Source organism: Lolium perenne, chromosome 4 (genome assembly GCF_019359855.2).
Source record: "Lolium perenne isolate Kyuss_39 chromosome 4, Kyuss_2.0, whole genome shotgun sequence".
Lineage (NCBI taxonomy): Eukaryota > Viridiplantae > Streptophyta > Magnoliopsida > Poales > Poaceae > Lolium > Lolium perenne.
Window position 1 is genome coordinate 201,843,197 of NC_067247.2, and position 19,443 is coordinate 201,862,639.

General features: G+C 43.2%; 1 long non-coding RNA gene across 1 annotated transcript; it reads right to left on the bottom strand.

The window, feature by feature from the left end:
* Window positions 1-5,441: 5,441 nt before the first annotated feature.
* LOC127295152 (uncharacterized) lies at window positions 5,442-7,160 on the bottom strand. Its single transcript, XR_007847579.1, has 2 exons — window positions 6,724-7,160; window positions 5,442-5,598 (listed from the first exon to the last, which is right to left on the bottom strand). It is a non-coding gene; the product is annotated as an uncharacterized lncRNA (long non-coding RNA).
* Between the last annotated feature and the right edge of the window lie 12,283 nt (window positions 7,161-19,443).

Here is a 19,443-nt window from a genome sequence, read left to right on the forward strand (position 1 = left end):
TTTGCCCAAAGGCCCTTGAGAATTGGGGTTTTCCAGGAAAAGGTAAAAACAGGGCAAAACTTCAGTTCTATTTGTTATTTTACAAACTTTTAAAGCGTCAAACTATCTCAAAACTTTATGAAAATATTTAGTGGCATTTTGGGAAGGCCCACATATTTTAGTTTTGAGGTTTTGAACATTTGAGATGGTTTAAAAACATAGGGAGAGATTTGCACGCATTACGGTTTCCAAATTATTTCGGTAATGCAATTTTCTTAGGAAAAATACATGATGCTCATGACGCACAAACAACCCTAATTAGGTTTAGCTAAAAGAGGAATGTTACAGATCTATCCCCCTTAAAAGAATCTCGTCCCGAGATTCCAAGGTAGGAATAGAGAAGGTAACAAGAACTACACCGGTCTTCAACGATATTGTCGATACCACGACAATCTTCCTTCTTGAAGAGGTTGATCCATGACATCATGAAGAAGTTGATCCACAACACCATGAAGAGCTCTTCATTTGCTTTCTTCACTCTAAAGGAAAGAGGGAATGACACGGGACGGTGGATCTTTAGAAGATCGAGCATCTCATGGTAAACTCATGGAAGGAGTGTTGAAAAATAACTCTTGAGTTAACAAACATGAAACACGTCAAGGTAGCGGAGGAGACGAAAGAAGTTTCAAATTTTGGTAGACAATTGATCCACGCTTTACAAGAATACGAAGGACAAGGTAGCGAGGAGTTAAACTGCCTTTGATACCATAACGAGGCACTCTTAGAGAGGGTGACTCGTAGAAGCACGAATGATTACCAACCAGAGAAACTTTGGATTTAAAAATCATAGTCACTCTTCGGGTAATGGTACATGAAACGATTGTTGTCTATTCAAAAGGCTGGGGACCTAGATGGCTGACGAATTTACACAACGTGTGAATTGATTGGAACTTCAGGTACAAACAAAAAGAAGGGAAAGAGCACTGGCTAGTGAAGTGCGAAGGATCACCTGGGGAGTGAAATTTCTCCTAACGGAGTGGTTGTCACAAGAGAAATGGTTTCGAAGGATTGACCGAGAAACATTTAACAACTTTGCTTCTAATGTTCTCCTTGATGTTCTAGACATCAATATCAGGCTTCGGAATAGCCTTCTATAGGTCATCAAGTGAAGGTCGAGACTTGAGGATTGAAAAGACATCATAAGGGCAACTCCTAGAATAAGTCGCATAAGATCCTTATGGGGAGTGGTTATTCTTGGTGTTTCAAGAGGTTATGGCCTTAGATCTTCCGGCTAATTGTGTTAACCACATCATCAATCTTGCCGGAATTACAAAGAGACCTATGTCATGAATTCTTGAGAAACACTAACCATCATTGCTGCTTGAGATTCAACTTAGGTTAGGTGTAAAGATATTTTAGACGTAGCAAGTCCAAAAAGAAATTTGCAATAGCTACCACCAAGGTAAAGCTGCTAGATTCTCAAGATATAGACTACAATGTCAAGCTCCAAAAGATTGAGCTAGATTGTGTAAAACCATGTGGTTGCGACTGCCAAAGGCAATTGTGTGCACATGAACTTCCTGCAATGTAACACAATTGAGTCCTGGTGGGGACATCAAGGAAGATATTGAAGTGATTAAGATTCTTCTCTTTCTTGAACAAACCAGTCAGGCTTAGTGTGCATAAAGGAACTTTTCAAGCAAATGGAGGTAACAACCTTCCATCTCAAGAATATTCCGCACACGCATGACCGACTTGCGATGATTCCCGAGGAAATTAAAGGGAATTCTACTCATATCCACGGCGACATCTTTCAGCAAATGCACGTGAACTAGAGAAGATCACTTCTAGCATCGAGAACACATACTTCGTGATAACACAAAGATGGTTCTTAAAAGTTTCCAACATTAGTGCCAATTGTTCAATATGAACCTCTTTAGTCACGGAGAATATAAGAATGTCATCGATGGGCTCAACAACAATCTTATCAAGACTCCAAGAAGAGGGGCTCATATGTTGCATGAACAAGGCAAAAGTATTGGTCAGAGCAAAGGACATGAAGATGTACTCAAGCGAAACACCATGAGTATAAACATCATCAAGATAGTCCTCGGAACTGAGTTTGATTTGATGATAGCCCAAACTCAAATCAAAGATTTGGGAGAAGATAGCATATCCATAAAGGAGATACTTCCTAACTTCAACACAAACAAAACTAGACATCCCTTTAAGAAGGATCAAGTCTGGTAGAGCTTTTGTCTTTCAACTCTCCCAGTTGTTGTTTAAGCTCAACCAACTTGTCTAGGATATCCAGTACGGTTTCTTGGAGAATGAGTGATTCAAAGAACCAACTTTTACTCACCAACTTGACGGCACAGTCATGTGAAAACATGGTGATACTTCTAGAAAGACATCCAGAATATCACGTACTACCAATATATCACCAACAAGTTCGAGAGGGAAGCTTGGTTTACAAAGAAAACGATGTGGTCTTGAGAGCTTCTACACGAACCTAACTCTTTGACCAAAGAAGGTGCACCTGAACAACGGACTTGGGAGCACAGTCAAACTTCGCTTAGTGATTGGCTAACAATCATGCTAAGAATGACATAAACATCCTTGGATTTCAAAGCAATAAGAATTACTTAGAATCTCAGAATGGACACATCAATACAAACACCCCAACATTCCCAAGCACAGACAGCTCGGAGGAAGGGCGAGTATAGATATGTAAGAGCATCACTCCATCAATAAGGCCATGAGACTTAGCACGACTGGTAGATATAAAAGAGTGTGATACCCTAAGGTAGAACAGAACAGAAGCTACATAAGCCTTTTAACCTGCGGATTACAACACTTTGACCAGGTCCGATAAATGGGCGAGGTACTGGAGTTTGTTTCTCCTAACATCTCAAAGTGAAATGTCTTGGAAGACCACATGTGTAACATGCACTAGAAGATTCCAATGCACAATTACCACTTAGCTGCTAACTAGCAGACAAAGATCGGAAAGTAACTAGGAGGAGGAACATGAACAGAATTAGAAATCCTGAGATGTAGATGCACAAGATAACACTCTTGCAAAACTCGTGCTCAAAAGAGAAGTGTGGCAGAGTCACAGACATAGCTATGAGACTCACAAAGAGCACTCTTGTCGTGATCTATTTGGTTCCATTGCAGAACCTCTACCAAAAGCTAATGGTAGGGAAGATCTTTTGTTGCCGCAATTCAATCACGACTATAACCACAAGCTTGAAAGATAACTTTGAAGTTAGCCATCCTAATGTAAGGTTCAACCATCAACAACAGGAATCAACGGAATGGATCTTGGGTTAAAGGTCAGCATCATGTACTGAGGTTCAAAAGAACCCAGCACAATCCGGGACCTTCGGTTCAAGTCCAAGGTTTAGAGCATGGAGAAAGGAGTAATTACTATTTGAGTGAGACAGAGGTCACTACGAGGTAGTAATCACAAGGTAACTTTCAAGAGGCCATACCTAGCTTCAGAAGTACCCAAGCAAATAAAAAGGAGACATCCGAGGTGAAAGGAAACCTCGAAGTCTATAACAGAATTATGTGGAACCCACAAAGTAGAGAGATCATGATGGAAAGAAGTCTCTCGACTGAAAAGAAACAAAGAGATAACAAAGAACACACAAGAGTTTAGATAACTCAACTATAGGTCAACTGGTTAAGAAACGACCTGCTACTGAAGCACCTAAGTTTTGAAAGACCAGACGAGATGGTAAAACTTTTTCAAATCAACACAAGGTAAGGTGACTTTGAATTAGAGCGATACCAGATAAGGAGAAAAAAGAATCCTAATTAGATTTTCGCAAATACTTTTAGCTTTCAAATAGTTTTCACAAACATTAGACTCAACATCGACCAATAGAAAGGGTTTCCTACAGGCAGTCCTGCTCTGATACCAAAACCTGTCGGGACCCCGGGGGTCGTAGGCTAGACAAACCCAGATCCTCATCTGGCATAAGCCTAACCTAGATCTCTAGGGCCTACAGGGTGAGAATCGGTAACACAACAGTGACTCTACGACTCAAAGAGTAATACAAGCTCATAGCTGAGCGAAAAACCAAAGTATTACAAGCAGAGGTCACTGACCTGACATTTCATCAATCAACGGAAGCGAAGTTATGCTATTCTAAATAGCAAGATAGCAAAAGGCCTAAGAGGCCAGGAGCATAACGGCGACGTCCCAGCCCATAGATTCCAGGCTGCCACCTGGGAATCCCAAGCTACTCGTCGATGTCGACCTAGAAACCACCATTTGTTGGAGCGACTTCTTCTGAAACAAAGCATGCAAAGCTGAGTACAGGGACTCAGCAAGACTTAGTACAACCTTTTAGCAAAGCTGGTATGCGAGGCTTTATGTGGAGCTTATTTTGCGGAAAGCCAGTTTTCCTTTGTAAAACAAGAGAGAGCAGAAGCTTGTCTACTCAGATCATTTTAAAAGGGGATAAGATAGCGATATCACTAGCTCTACTGATCATCATATTGAATCCACCCAATATTCATCATTAGCTGAACCTATCAACTAGGATCACCCTCTCGATACCCTGAGAAAGGATCCTTATCACACATTGATTCCAAGTTTTACGATTAGGTTAAAGTTATCTATGATCAACACGTCCTTCCCCAAGTCGTCCGTAACCGTGGACACGGCTTTTCAAAAAGATTTACCCTGCAGGGGTGTACAACTTTACCCACACGCGCCGACCGACTCTTAGCGCCGTCATGTACACGCTTCCTTGGCGTGCCGGCAGAGGGTGGTCGACCAAAACCTTTCCCTTGCTTCGCCTATTCCATGAGTCAATCTAACTGGGGAACTCCGTCATCGTAGGTAGCCATTCTCCGAGGCGGTCCCGATCATTGTGTGCAGGGGATCCAGTTCAATGCCTCCAGCATCCTTCACCCTAGCCACGCCCTGTATGATGCACTTTGAAAACTTTTTCCACCTTTTCCCCATGCGTATGGCAAATGGAACTCGCAAACTAATTGACTCATGGGTAAGCTAGGCAAGTTCGGGCCAAGGGGTTCCCATGGGCCCCGTGTGGTTGTACGCTCAGTCCTGGTTCCGAAGGCGAGAACCTCAGGTCCTAGTATCGGCGAGAAAGAGTCAAATCACCACATCCCCATGTGGCGGCCCATCCAAGCCTTTAACAAGTTTATTATCATCACTGATCTTACCACGTCATCCTGTCTTACTAGGTTCATTCGTAGCTCTGATTCATCAACCGGATGGATCGGGAATTAAATCAACTAAGCATGGCTAAGCATATTCGATATAATGGCTCTAGCGATGCACACATAGCTCAAACCTAGTCTTGCTGGGAGCAGTGGATCAGAGTATTAGGCTACAAGGATGGTAAATGCAACACACATAGGATAACTATATCTGTCGATAAAACATATTGGAATCGTATGCAATATGTAGGAACCAGAGGTAAAAGCATTTTGAAATCATAATATGAACCAGGCTAGGGCTTGCCTTTGTCCCTGACAAACCAATATGGATATTTGAAGATCCCATGCTTGAATTGTTCGTCGGTGGACAGACATTGACCTTCGGTGTTGTCGATCTTCATCGTCTCGGCAGTTGCTCTATCGATCGCGAAGAAGCGAACACCGGAAAAGTAAAGGAACAATCAACACATGGCATCGATGCAATGCGCATACAAGAATGATGATATGACATGTTAATTAGGTACTGAAATAACCCTAAGACATCATCAATTTAATTGAGGTTTGACGAAATTAGGGTTAGCAATTCCGGAGCCTCAAAGGGGTACAATTAGTTCTTCTAAAACAACTAGGATTTAAAGTTGTTTATCAATGCATGATTTTGTAACCAAAATATAGATCTAATTTTTCTGAAAATTTTGATATATTATACATATTTTTCTAATTTAAAATGATTAAGTTATGAATTTTACAAGTTCCGGTATTTTCTGAAAACGAAAAAGCAGGATACGAAATTGGTATTTTAAACTCTCTGAAACGATGCTCACGAATTATCACTGAGTTTAGATGTTAGTACTGTAGAGTTTTAACTAAAGTATGGGTAGAGGAACTAGTTCAAACACCAAACCAAACTGATGGTTTCGTGGCTCTAGATATTCTCCTAAGGAACCTGGTCATAGACGTTGAAAAGAACTAGTACTTTGAACCGATGGCTTTTGGTGAATTGGGAGATAGTATGGTTCAGTTTGGCAGATATTTGCACAACCGAAAATGGGGTTTCAGTAGGAGATAAACAAAGCAGTAGTAAATGTATTCAGGAAGTGGTCATTTTGGTTCTTTGCTACCAGAATGAGGACATCAGACTAGCTGAAGTCCAGATATTCGTGTACGTTGATGAATTAAACCAGGAGACCACTCACGTAGTGGCTACCTCTAGGCTGGAGCCAAAGAGAAGGATTCCAAACTGAAACGAACTATGTACTGTACTGCAGTTCTCACTTCGTCAAACTTAACTTTGCTGTAGCGCTCTTTCTCTCTAGTCGTGAATGGACACGGCGATTGAGTGCAAACGAGGATGCAGTATGGTGCGCGTTGGATGCGGCTGAGCACGGCAAACCAGATGGAGGCGAAGCCACTCGCAAATGGTTGCTGGAGGCTTGCAGGCGGCAGGGCCGAGCAGCGGCGGACGGACATGCACGACGCGGCCGGCGATGCTACAGGGAGCTAGGGAGATAACGGGAAGGTCCGGGAGGACCGTGGCCTCACCACGAGCGCGACGGTGCGGTCGGTGACGACGGGGGACGCCGGACGGCGCCGAATCGACGGCGGCGAGCAGCGGCCGTGGTCGGGGAAGACGCGGACGGCAGCGTCGATTGGGGCCTCCCCTCGTCGATTCCTTCGACGGGGAGGAGCAGAAGGAGGAGGCGGAGCCGGTGGTGGTGGCGGTTGGGCGCGGGGGTGGCCGGAACGGCGGCGCGAAGCGGCGTCTGCCGGCGGCCAGGGTTTGGCTCGGCGCGCTCGCAGAGAGAGGAGGAGAGAGCCAGGAAAGGGAGAGGATACGGACGAGCTGAGGGGGAGAGGCGTCGTGGCGTTCTTATCCCCTCGAGGGGCTTCGGCGGCGGCGGACATCTCCCCGCCGGGATCGACGGTCGGAGCGGCCACACGCAGGTGCCTGCCTGCGTGGTGGAAGAAGACAAGGTCATTTTGCCCAAAGGCCCTTGAGAATTGGGGTTTTCCAGGAAAAGGTAAAAACAGGGCAAAACTTCAGTTCTATTTGTTATTTTACAAACTTTTAAAGCGTCAAACTATCTCAAAACTTTATGAAAATATTTAGTGGCATTTTGGGAAGGCCCACATATTTTAGTTTTGAGGTTTTGAACATTTGAGATGGTTTAAAAACATAGGGAGAGATTTGCACGCATTACGGTTTCCAAATTATTTCGGTAATGCAATTTTCTTAGGAAAAATACATGATGCTCATGACGCACAAACAACCCTAATTAGGTTTAGCTAAAAGAGGAATGTTACATGCTATCTAGCTTTCCTTGCTTTAGGCTAATTTTCATACTCTTGTTCTACTCTAGACCAAGTGAATCATAAATCAAAAAGGTAAACTTTGATAAACCAAAACCAGTAAAGCTTGTAAAGTAAAACTTGAGAAGAAAGCATTAGGCATGAAGTAAAATGTGGTGGTGCCTTGCTCTTGAAGAGCTTTGCACTTAGCAAGAATATTAGCTTGTCTTGATTGGCGTACTGATCAAAGTGGTCTTCCTCTCCTTGGAAGTACACCTCCTCCTCCTCTTGATATTCTTCGGTACTAGCGTCTAAAAACGAATACGATACATACAATCACCAAACAAGCTTAAGTACTAGGCTAAGCACACACATGAGTCACCCAAGCTAAGCTAGCATCACAACATGCTTATTATGTGGGTTGGCTTTGTTGTATTCTTAAGAAAAATAATTTCCTCTCATTACAAATATTACTTAGTGTTTCTATGTAATTCTTGAGAGAAATAATTTCCTCTCATTGAATCTTGTTAAGATTTAATCTCCTCAAATAATAATATATGACCTAGGTTGACCAAGGTCAACCTCTTCATAAGTACCACTTGGGAAAATGATTTAAATGAGGTGATGCACCTCATGCATTTTGATAACACATAGTAATGATTTAATATCACCAACTAATTCAATATGAGATTTAATTAACCATGGTATCTACCTCATGTTGAATTAGTTGGGACAAGATTTAAATGAGAGGGAAGCTCTCATACATTTTAATAATTCATCTTGCCCAATTTAAATGAACTAGAAATAGCCATAGGGCCATTTTTTAAACTAGGCCATGATCATACAAACAACTATGTCATATTTTTATATATTCTGATAGATAATGTGAAATATGATTTTTGAGAGTTGGAATCATCTTAAAAGAATTTCTATTTAATTTTTAATAATTATTTTAAGTTGCAAAAGGCCCTACCTTGTTATTTTTGTAACATTTATTCTACAAATAATCTAGAGTTGGGACTAGTGTAGTTTTGTAGATAATTTGACAAGGTTTCCAAATATATAAAATTTGTCAAATTTGGTTTGGTGGATTTTATCCTATTTAATTTTGAAAACAGCATCTGAGAATAATTAATCAAATTCGAAAATTCCTATTTGAATTATTGGGCTTAGGCGGGAAAGAAGGTGGGCTGCACAGAGGAAAAACGAAACGGGCCGGCCCAGCAGTGCGTCTAGCGCAGCGGGCCGCCTGACGAGTGGGGGCCACACGTCAGTGGGTTTTAACCCAGCGAAACGGTACGCGTAATGTGAGCGGTTGGATTAGACGGAGATCGAACGGACGACGAGCGTCGTCGTCTCCAGCGAGCGGCGAAGCTACGGGCGGCGCAGGTAGGGGGTCGACGGGCTCACCGAGGCTCCAGCGAGGGTGGGCAGTGTGCGTGAGGAGGTTGTCGACGACGGCGAAGCGCCTGGTAGCAGTGGCGTCGCCTGGGGTGTACTGCAACGGCGGCGCCCTTCTCAGCACCTCCGCGGGCTCCGGCGACCAAATTGACTGGCTATGGTGGTGAATCGAGCGAGAGGAGTGGACGAGGAGCTTGAGAAGAGAGAGGGGAGCAATGTTGGTGTGAAGAGTTGGGCGCGGGAGGGCCTCCTTTTATAGCTGCTGGAGGTGGCCGTGGCGCGGGGATGAAGTCATCATCGACGATGCCTCTACAGGGGCGGAGATGCACTGGCGATGACGCGCGTGTGTGGGCGATGTCAATGCGGTCATGCTGCGCTTGATTGTGGGGAAAACGATGCAGAGACGGGCTCGTACGCATGACGGGAGCGGCCAGTACCGCAGCGGACGTCGGCGAAGTGGGCGTCGTCTACGGCGTTCCCGCGGGCCAATGGCGATGTCTGGGCGGTGCACGGTGACGTCGTGAAGCGGTTGGCGCAGAGAGAAGGGGCAGGGGTCAACGGAGCGGGTGGCGCGACGACGTGGCCGGGCGCGTCTGCGACGCTCGCCATGCGTGCTCTGGCGCGCGTGTGCACGTTTTGGGCGCGTCTGGGCGTGTCTGGTCTGGTGCGTGTGGTGCACGATTTTGTTGAGGGCCGTGTCTAGCATGCTCAGGAGAGTGTGAGGAGCGAGTGTGACACGGTGGTGCATGCTGGAGAGGGCCAGGGAGAGAGATGGCATGGTAAGGTCATGCCATGCCACGACATGGTGAAGTCTTGTCCAAACAATGATTTTGCAAAGGACTAGACCTTGTCTCTGGCGCTTGGCAAGGTTCAGGGAGGTCAATGGAGTACATTTGATGAGCTAGGCATGATGGTTTAGGCTATGGACTGTTGGTTTTTGAGATGTGTTGAGTTGGCAGATTGTTGCTCACAACCTGTTCGATGAAATGGCCGCAAGAACTTCACTTTGAAATTTTTGGATGAATCTTGGTGAAACTCATTTATATAATTAATGTGATAGAATGGTGGTGGTGGTGTTCATTTTGGTGTTGAATTGCAAAGTTTCAAAAATGTGGTCATCTTCACTTTACTCTCATATAGCATCTTGTCCTATTTACCATGGTCAACCTAGGCAGAGTCAACACTTGTGGTCAACATCAAAGTTGCTCATCTTGACATGATCTTGGATGAGGTGGAAAGAAGTAGAGGGGTTTGGTTTACAAATATTCCAAACCAGGGGTGCAAAGTGAGTGACATTTTATAAAGCTCCATTTTGACCATGATCATATGTAAGTGGGTTTTGCATTTTTCTTTGATTTGATTCTGGTTTCTTTGATGCATTTGTGTTTGTTTATGATATATAAGTGTTTTACAAGCAATAGATCAAACAATGGTGGCCTTAGTTGATGGTTTGCATAATTGGCCTAATGTGTATGTGAGGGTATTTGCATTTTTTTTGTATTTCTTTTATTTCACCCAAATTGGCATGCTATGATCTTGTAGTAGGGTTTAAGCTTCATTGTTAAACAAACAAACACCCATCATGGCAAATGCACACTTAACACAAAAGTAAATATGAGGTTTATGCATAGCACTTATGAGATTTAAAAAGTTTTTGTTGGTTCTCAATTTTGCATTTTGGAAACTCTCTCTTTATCTCTTTATTGAATTTTTGGGATGTTACAAACCCTTACCCCTTACAAAAGATCTTGTCCCGAGATCTTAGAGAAAACTAGGTACTCAAGAGATTTGGGTATTCCTTCTTCATATCTTCTTCTCGCTCCCAAGTGGCTTCTTCTTCGGTGTGGTTGCTCCACTGAATCTTCAGGAACTTGATACTCCGGGTGCGGGTGCTTCTGAAAGCTTCTTCCAAGATGCGGATAGGTACTTCGCGGTATATCAAGTCCTGGTTGATATCCATCGAGCGGTAATCAATGTTCTTGAACACTTTGGTCTTCTCCGGCACTTCCAAGCACTTCCGGAGTAGTGAGATGTGAAACACGTCGTGCACAGCCGACATTTCCTCCGGTAGTTCCTGTTGATAAGATACTTCGCCTCGGCGACTCAGAACTTTGAAGGGTCCGATATATCGGGGTGCAAGCTTTCCTTTCAGCTGGAATCTCTGCATTACTTTGAGGAGGGATACTTTAAGATAGACAAAATCTCACTACAGAAGTATAATAATCAGAGACGGTAAGCAAGCAAATAACATAGAAGAATTTTAAGCTGGGGAAGCATACCCGCCATATCAAGGCTGGCGTCAGTCATCAATTGAAGCATATAATCCTGTCGGGAAGTAGCCTGCGCAGCTTCGGCGACAACAGCCTCTTTTAAAGCTAAGGCTTCCTGGGCCTGTTGTAGCGCAAGTTTTTCTTTCTCGGATGACTTCCGAGATTGCTCCATTACTATAAGAGTTTGCTTCTTCATCTCCTGGAGTTGCTGTCGCAGTTCGTTCAAATCTTGTACTGGAGCAGCACGCGAAGAATCTTCGTTCAGATTATTAGCGGAAGTTTTCCTCGGGAAGAAAGAAATGGGCAAGGCATCCGAGGAACGAGGAACCGCGGTATAGTTGTCAAAAACCAACTGGAAAGAAAATTTCGACATCAATAACTCGGCAACATAGCATTCCATTAATTCAGTTGGATACTTACATGATCATTACAAAGAGAGGATTCCTAGTGAACCAATGATATGTTGTCGCAAAAGGCTACTACGGCGACAGCAACAAAAGAAGAAGAAAAAAGAAAAGCAGGGACAAGATGGTCTACTTGACCTCTGGCGTCGTAGAACTGGGGGAAGGAGTTGGTTGATATCCGAGGAAGGAGAGGATTTTCTTCGACTGCGGCTTGGCAGCCTTAATCAGGGATTGCCACCTCTTCATTTCCATCTTCTTCACTTCGCCAACCTTCGCCCAGTCGACGCTTTGCTGGCTCTCGGCAACCAACGCTATGGTGCCTTCAACGCCAATCTTCAGATTTTCTTGCCGAAGGGCTAGCCCAAGATCCTCGTTGGGAGTGAAGTACTTTGTAAGAGCAGCGAAGGTGTTGGGCTGTTCCGTCTTCGGGAAGAAGTAGGGAAAAAGGCGCGAAAATGCCGCCTTAGCATCAGAGATGCTGCGACACACCTCATCCCCATAAATCTCAAGGAGAGAAAGAGCGTCGAGGAGACGGTCATCTTCGGGTTTCTCAAGCTCAAACTCCTGGCTCATCTTCCCTGCTGAAACAAATTTCGGGTTATCAACAAGTATACGTAAAAGATAATGTTGGAAGCGACTCGATCAACATGATTGGTGAACTTACTGACAAAGCGCCGATTTTGAGACTCCAAGCGAGCGCTGATATCCCCCTCACGAGCGAGTTGCTGTGATGTGTGTTCACTTAAAGCAGTCTCAGCTTCATGGAGTCTTTTTCAAAGACTCTCGACTGAGGCAGCGTCTCGCTCAGCTTTTTTGCGGGCTTTCTCGCTTTTTTCCAGCTCGAGGGCAAGACCTTCGGCACGCTTATTAGCTATGGCGATAGCCTCTAGCAAAAGAAAGAATAAAAATGTTACAAAAAAATAGCAAAGGAAAATTTGCTCGACAGAAAGAGATAAACGAGGAATACCTTTTAAGTTATCAGCATAGTCACGGTACCCAAAAAATTGAGTACCAAGACGAATAAATTCTTTCATCAGAGGCTGAAAAAAGAAAGAGGATGGAAAGGTCAAAAAAGATAAAAAGTTTGACAGTACAAAAAAAAGCGGTAAGGGTTCTTACATCATCCATAGAAGGAGTCGCCGAACTCCCAGTCAGGAGGCTTGGTTCTTTGCCAAATTCAACCCTCGCTCTCTTTGGTGAAGGGGCACGGGGGCTGCCGGCAGGGGTCAGGTTCCCAAAGTCCCGTTGAGGAGGCTAGTTTTCTTCTGTAGCAGGGCGAGTCTCGGAGAGAATCAAAGTATGAGACGCGCTTGTGGGAGCAGTCACATTAACAGTGGGTTCTTCTTCTTCATCGCCACTATGCATCAAAAAATAGTATGAGAATATTACAAAGCAATATATATCAATTGAAAAAGACGACAGAGACTTACGAGCTAACGAGGGCATCATTGTAAGGGTCGAAGGCTTTCCCCTCTTCAGGGGAAGTTTCTTCGGCAGGAGATTCGCCGGCTTTGGAGGTGCCGGAGTCTGCAACCTCACCCCTTTTCCTTTTGTTCTTCGGGGAAGCAGCAGAAGGGAGAGAGTGTACAGACTCGGAAGCCTCGGATTCAGCATCTCTTTCAGAGGAAGCTGCGGATTTGCGAGAACCCGCAATTTCGCTCTCAGGGCGAGAAGTACCCTGGGTGTCGTCGGTAATGACGGCTCGTTCCTCGACTTCCCCACCTTCAGCAAGGGGAGGTAGAGAGGATATAACTTCATGCTTCTGCACGAGGAAAAGACATATCAACGACAAGTTACACCAATGAATTAAGCAAAATAGAAGTCGAAAAAGTTAAATTTGGCAAAGACAAAAATAATTTACCTTGGGGAGGGCGTTGGTGCCACTATATGGCTCCACGCGACAAGAGGTTGGAATGGCGTCTTTCTTGCTCAACGACGAGATTTTCTGGACAAGCTTTTCCAAGTCCTTCACTGAAAGATCCTTGGATAGGCGGTCGACGTCTTTGTCGCCATCATACAACCAGAGAGGGTTTTTGCGAGCCTGAAGAGGCTGCACCCTAATCCTAAGGAAATAGGCGGTGATTTGGATACCCGACAATTCTTTGCCTCGGGTATTCTGCAGTTCATGAATACGCTTCATCAGCGCTTCTGTCGCCATTTTTTCTTCTTCAGTGGCCTCTGCATCCCAGGATCGGCGACGAAGGATTTTTGCGCTACCGTCAAAGGGGGCGATGTTGTATTCCATCGAGTTGGAACACTCCTCGCGGACGTATAGCCATCTTTTTCGCCACCCTTGAACGGAGTCGGGGAATTTGACATCGAAATACTCGACGTCAGGGCGGACACAGATAACAACACCACCTATGTTATAGGCAATGTTGTGGGAGCCATTGCGGCGAAGGCAGAAAATGCGCTTCCACAGAGCCCAATTAGGTTGGATTCCGAGGAAGCACTCGCAAAGGGTGATAAAAATAGAAACGTGGAGGATGGAGTTGGGAGTCAGCTGATGCAGCTGCAACCCATACACGAAAAGCAATCCACGAAGAAAATCATGGATAGGAGCAGAGAGGCCGCGAATGAGGTGGTCAACGAAGCTAACCCGATATTCGATAGGGGGCGACGGATAGCTCTCCTCGCTGGGGAAGATCAGCGCATCTTTCTTCTTCATCAGGCCGAGCTTCTTCATCAGATTGGCGTCCTGATTTGAGATCTTAGATCTCTCCCACTCGGAAGTTCCCAGATCTTGGGCCGCCATGCTTGCTTCAGAGGTGATGTGCCTTGTGAGTCTTGAACGCGGTGGCATCAACAATACCGCTGGAGAAAGTAGGAATGTGGGTGAGCGCAGGGATTTTTGTGGTTGCAATGGAGGTTTTGACAGAGGGGATATGAGCGCGGCACGGCGAAGAAGATTGCAGGAAGAAGAAGATGAGTAATTATAGCGAGTTAAGAGAAATGCCGCACCGTTTGATGTTGTGAGAATGGACTTGATGCTTTACATGTGGCTCAAAGGGGTAAAAACGTATTTTCACTGTGAAGGAACTGGACAGGCGCTACAGCACGCTGATACGTCCAAAACGTATCTACTTTCCCGAACACTTTTGCTATTGTTTTGCCTCTAATTTGTGTATTTTGGATGCAACTAACACGGACTAACGCTGTTTTCAGCAGAACTGTTCTGGTGTCTCGTTTTTGTGCAGAAATCCAACTTTCAGGAAAATCCTCGGAATTTATGCGAAAGGTCCTATTTTCCCAGAATGCGACGGAGCTGAAGGGCAAGCTGTGGGGGCACGAGGGCCCCACACACTAGGCCGGCGCGGCCCAGGAAGGGCCCGCGCGGCCCTAGTGTGTGGCGGCCTCGGCTGGCCCCCGACGCCCTCTTTCGGACTACTTATTGCCTTCGACCTAAAAACGCACGGGGGAGAAGTCGAAGTCGCCAGAAACCCTCCAGAACGCCGCCACATCGCGAAACTCCGTCTCGGGAGCCAGAAGTCTCCGTTCTGGCACTCCGCCGGGACGGGGAATTGGAGGAGATCATCGCCACCATCACCACCGACGCCTCTCCATCGACCAGCCATGTTTCCCCCATCCATGTGTGAGTAATTCCCCCGCTGTAGGCTGAAGGGGATGGTAGGGATTGGATGAGATTGGTCATGTAATAGTATAAGATTGTTAGGGCATAGTGCCTAGTGTCCGTAATTGGTACTTTGATTATATTGTTGCAACTTGTTATGCTTAATGCTTGTCACTAGGGCCCGAGTGCCATGATCTCAGATCTGAACATGTTATTATTTCATCATGATATTCATTGTTTATGGTCTTACCTGCAAGTTGTATACACATGTCGCTGTCCGGAACCAATGGCCCCGAAGTGACAGAAATCGGGACAACCGGAGGGGATGGTAGTGATGTGAGGATCACATGTGTTCACGGAGTGTTAATGCTTTGCTCCGGTACTCTATTAAAAGGAGTACCTTAATATCCAGTAGATTCCCTTGAGGCCCGACTGCCACCGGCTGGTAGGACAAAAGATGTTGTGCAAGTTTCTCATTGCGAGCACGTACGACTATAATTGGAACACATGCCTATTGATTGCTTTGTACTTAGACACCGTTTTATTATTATCTGCAAATGCCCTGCTTGATTGTTACATGAGTTTCTCTCATCCATGCAACGCCCGTTATCCGTCCCCGTGCCTACAGTATTTTAATCCTGCTGTTTACTATAATCACTACTGCTGTCTCTGTTACTCTGCTGCTGTTATTTCACTACTGCTACTGCTATAAAACTGTTACTACTGATAAACTCTTGCGAGCAAGTCTATTTCCAGGTGCATCTGAATTGACAACTCCGTTGTTAAGGCTTTCAAGTATTCTTTGTCTCCCCTTGTGTCGAATCAATAAATTGGGTTTTACTACCCACGAAGACTGCTGCGATCCCCTATACTTGTGGGTTATCAAGACTGTTTTCTGGCGCCGTTGCCGGGGAGCATAGCTTTATTTGGAAGTTCACTTGGATTGATATTGTTCGCTGCAAATTCTCCATCATGGGTAAACCTCGCGATCCTAAAGTCGCCATATTACCATCCACTACAAGAAAAGGTACAACTCTGAGTACCTCTGCTACTCTTGATTCACCATCTGTGATAAGTCGACTTGTTTCACCGCCACAAGCTTCACTTGCTGGTACTTCTGCTGAATCTGAAAACTCTCATAATATTGATAATGTTTCTGCTGTGCTTGATGATAGTGGTTCATTGGGATCTTTTCTAGATGCTACAATTGCTAGGTCTAGACAAATTGAAAATACTGAAACTCCTAATGCTACTACACCTGTTAATTCACCTGAACTTGATTATTCTAGTGATGATCCTGATGAAGATTATGTGGAGCTTAATGATGATTTTATTAATAGATGCAATGCTACTGCTGATGCAAGTAAAATTAAAAAGTTTCTCACACAATATACTGTTAGACATAAGTTATCTCCTGATCCTAAATTTGCCACATCTCCTATATGCATTAAGGATAAAGATTATGATTTTTCTCTTGATCTATCTCATATAGCTATTGTAGAGAAAGCACCCTTTTGTGGTACTGAAAAAGAAAGTGCTGTAGAACACATGATTGAACTTTCTTCTATGAGTAGTTTGTTTTCTGATGATGTCAAGATGCGTACTTATTTTGTCCCTAAAAATTTTCCTTTCTCATTAAAGGATGATGCTAAAACTTGGTATAATAATTTGCCTCCTGGTTCTATTAAAAGTCCAACTGATTTGCGTGATGTTTTCTTTCGAAAATACTTTCCTGCTAGTGCTCAACATGTTGCTTTACAGAAAATTTATAGATTTGACCAGGGAGATGAAGAGAAATTGCCTGAGGCTTGGGCAAGATTTTGTTCTCTTATCAGAGCTCGACCTGGACATGATTTAGAAAAGAATGATCTACTTGATATATTTTATAGTGGACTAACCATTGAGTCTAGGGCATATTTGGATAGTTGTGCTGGTTGTGTTTTCAGGAAAAGAACTCCAGACGAAGCTGAAGAATTATTGGCTAAAATAGGCCGGAATCATGATGATTGGACTACGCCTGAACCAATTCCAACGCCAATATTGAAGAAGAGGGGTATGATTAAATTAAATGATGAAGATATGAGGGAAGCCAAGAAGTCTCTCAAGGAGAAAGGTATTAAATCTGAAGATGTGAAGAATCTACCTCCCATAGAAGATATATGTGAGATAATTCCCCCTTCATCCACGATTGAGGTAAACTCCCTTCAGCGCTTTACTAGAGAAGATATTCCGTATTCAAAACCTCCTGCGCAATGCTTAGATGAGTTTGATAATTATATTGTTAAGCAAGAAAATTTTAATATGAGAGTAGAGAATCACTTAATGGAAAATTCTCGAGCTATTGGTGAATTGCATGGTATTGTAGAGAGAACCTCCAATGATGTTAAGATGCTTGTTAAACATTTTCAAATGGTTCAAACTCAAATTGATCAACTTACTAAAGTGCAAAATGACTTATTAAAAAATAATTCTAAAGAGAAACATGCTTATGAAGTAACAACTAGAGGTGGTGTCTCTACCCAGGATCCTCTATATCCTGAAGAGCATCCCAAAAGAATTGAACAAGATTCTCAACGAACTGAAACTAGTGCTCCATCTAAGAAAAAGAAAAAGAAAAAGAAACATAAAACTGTTGTGGAATCCTCTGAGCCTGTTAATGATCCTAATAGTATTTCTATTTCTGATGCTGAAACTGAAAGTGGTAATGAACATGATAAAGATAATGATAAGAATGATGCTTATGATAAAGAAGAGGTTGAAGAAGAACCTGAAAAGCATGTTAAAAATAAGAAGTATACTAAAGAAGATTTTATTGCTAAGAAACATGGTAATGAAAGGGAACCTTGGGTTCAAAAGCAAATGCCTTTTCCTGCTAAGAAATTAAAATCAAAGGAAGAAGAACACTATAATAAATTTTGTGATTGGATGAAACCTTTATTCTTGCAAATCCCTTTAACTGATGCTATTAAATTGCCTACTTATTCAAAGTATATGAAAGATATTGTTACTAACAAAAGGAAAATCCCCAATGAGGAAATTTCCACTATGCTTGCTAATTACTCTTTCAATGGCAAAGTTCCAAAGAAGTTGGGTGACCCAGGTATACCGACTATTCCTTGTTCTATTAAGAATAATTATGTTAGAACTGCTCTATGTGATTTGGGAGCCGGTGTTAGTGTTATGCCTTTTTCTCTTTATAAGAGACTTTACTTAGATAAGTTGATACCTACTGATATATCTTTGTAAATGGCTGATAAATCTACTGCTATTCCTGTTGGTATATGTGAGGATGTTCCTGTTCAAGTTACTAATAACTGCTTGATATTAACTGATTTTGTTGTGTTGGAAATGCCTGAAGATGATAATATGTCTATTATTCTTGGGAGACCTTTTCTTAACACCGCAGGGGCTGTTATTGATTGCAATAAAGGAAAAGTTACTTTCAATGTTGATGACAAGGAGCACATCGTCTATTTCCCCAAGAGGATTGATAAAGTATGTGGAGTTAATACTATTTCTAATGTGAGAACTGTCAAAGTTGGAACTATCGATTGTCCTATATATGAGCCTAAAGAAGAATATCAAACTCTTGTGATTGGATCCATATCAATACAATTCAAGGTAACATGATTGATTTGAGGTTTATTTCTTCTTATGCTATGTAAAATTTATTTGGTGGCAAGACTTGATCAACCTTGTTAACAAATACTTTTTATATGCATAGAGGAGGTAAACAACATCTCTTTCTTCCTCCACTTGTTCTACTTGCTGTAGCACTTTTGTTTTGTAAAGTTTCTTAGTTAGTTAGAGATTTCAAAAAATTTCCTGGCCAGTAATAATAATTTTAACACCCAAAAATGTTCACGGGCACCATGGGGTTGATCTCCACTTAGGCCAAAAGCCTAAGCTTGGGGGAGGTATACCGGCATCACTCATTATTTGCATATTATGGTTGCTGGATACTTGTATATACTTGTTTAGTTTCTTTGAGTGGTTTTCTAATGAGAGGAAGATGATATTTGGGGAAGTGCTGCCTGAAAACAGATTCTGGACTGTTACTAAAAAAATTCGTGCGTACAGCCAGAACGTTATTTTGATCTGCCAATTTTTGTGCATGTTCCCCAGGTTGTTATCTAACTTTCATTAGTTGAACACTTTTCAAACTGAGCAACGGAAGATTTTTGTAAAAATCGATTTCTGTACTGCTGTCACGTTTTGGCAGATTTCTGCCATCTTGCTTTTCTGTGTTTCTTTTAGTTTTCATTTTCTTACTCGTACTTTGTTTCTTTCCTAAAACACCAAAAGACCAAAAATATTTCTGTTGTTT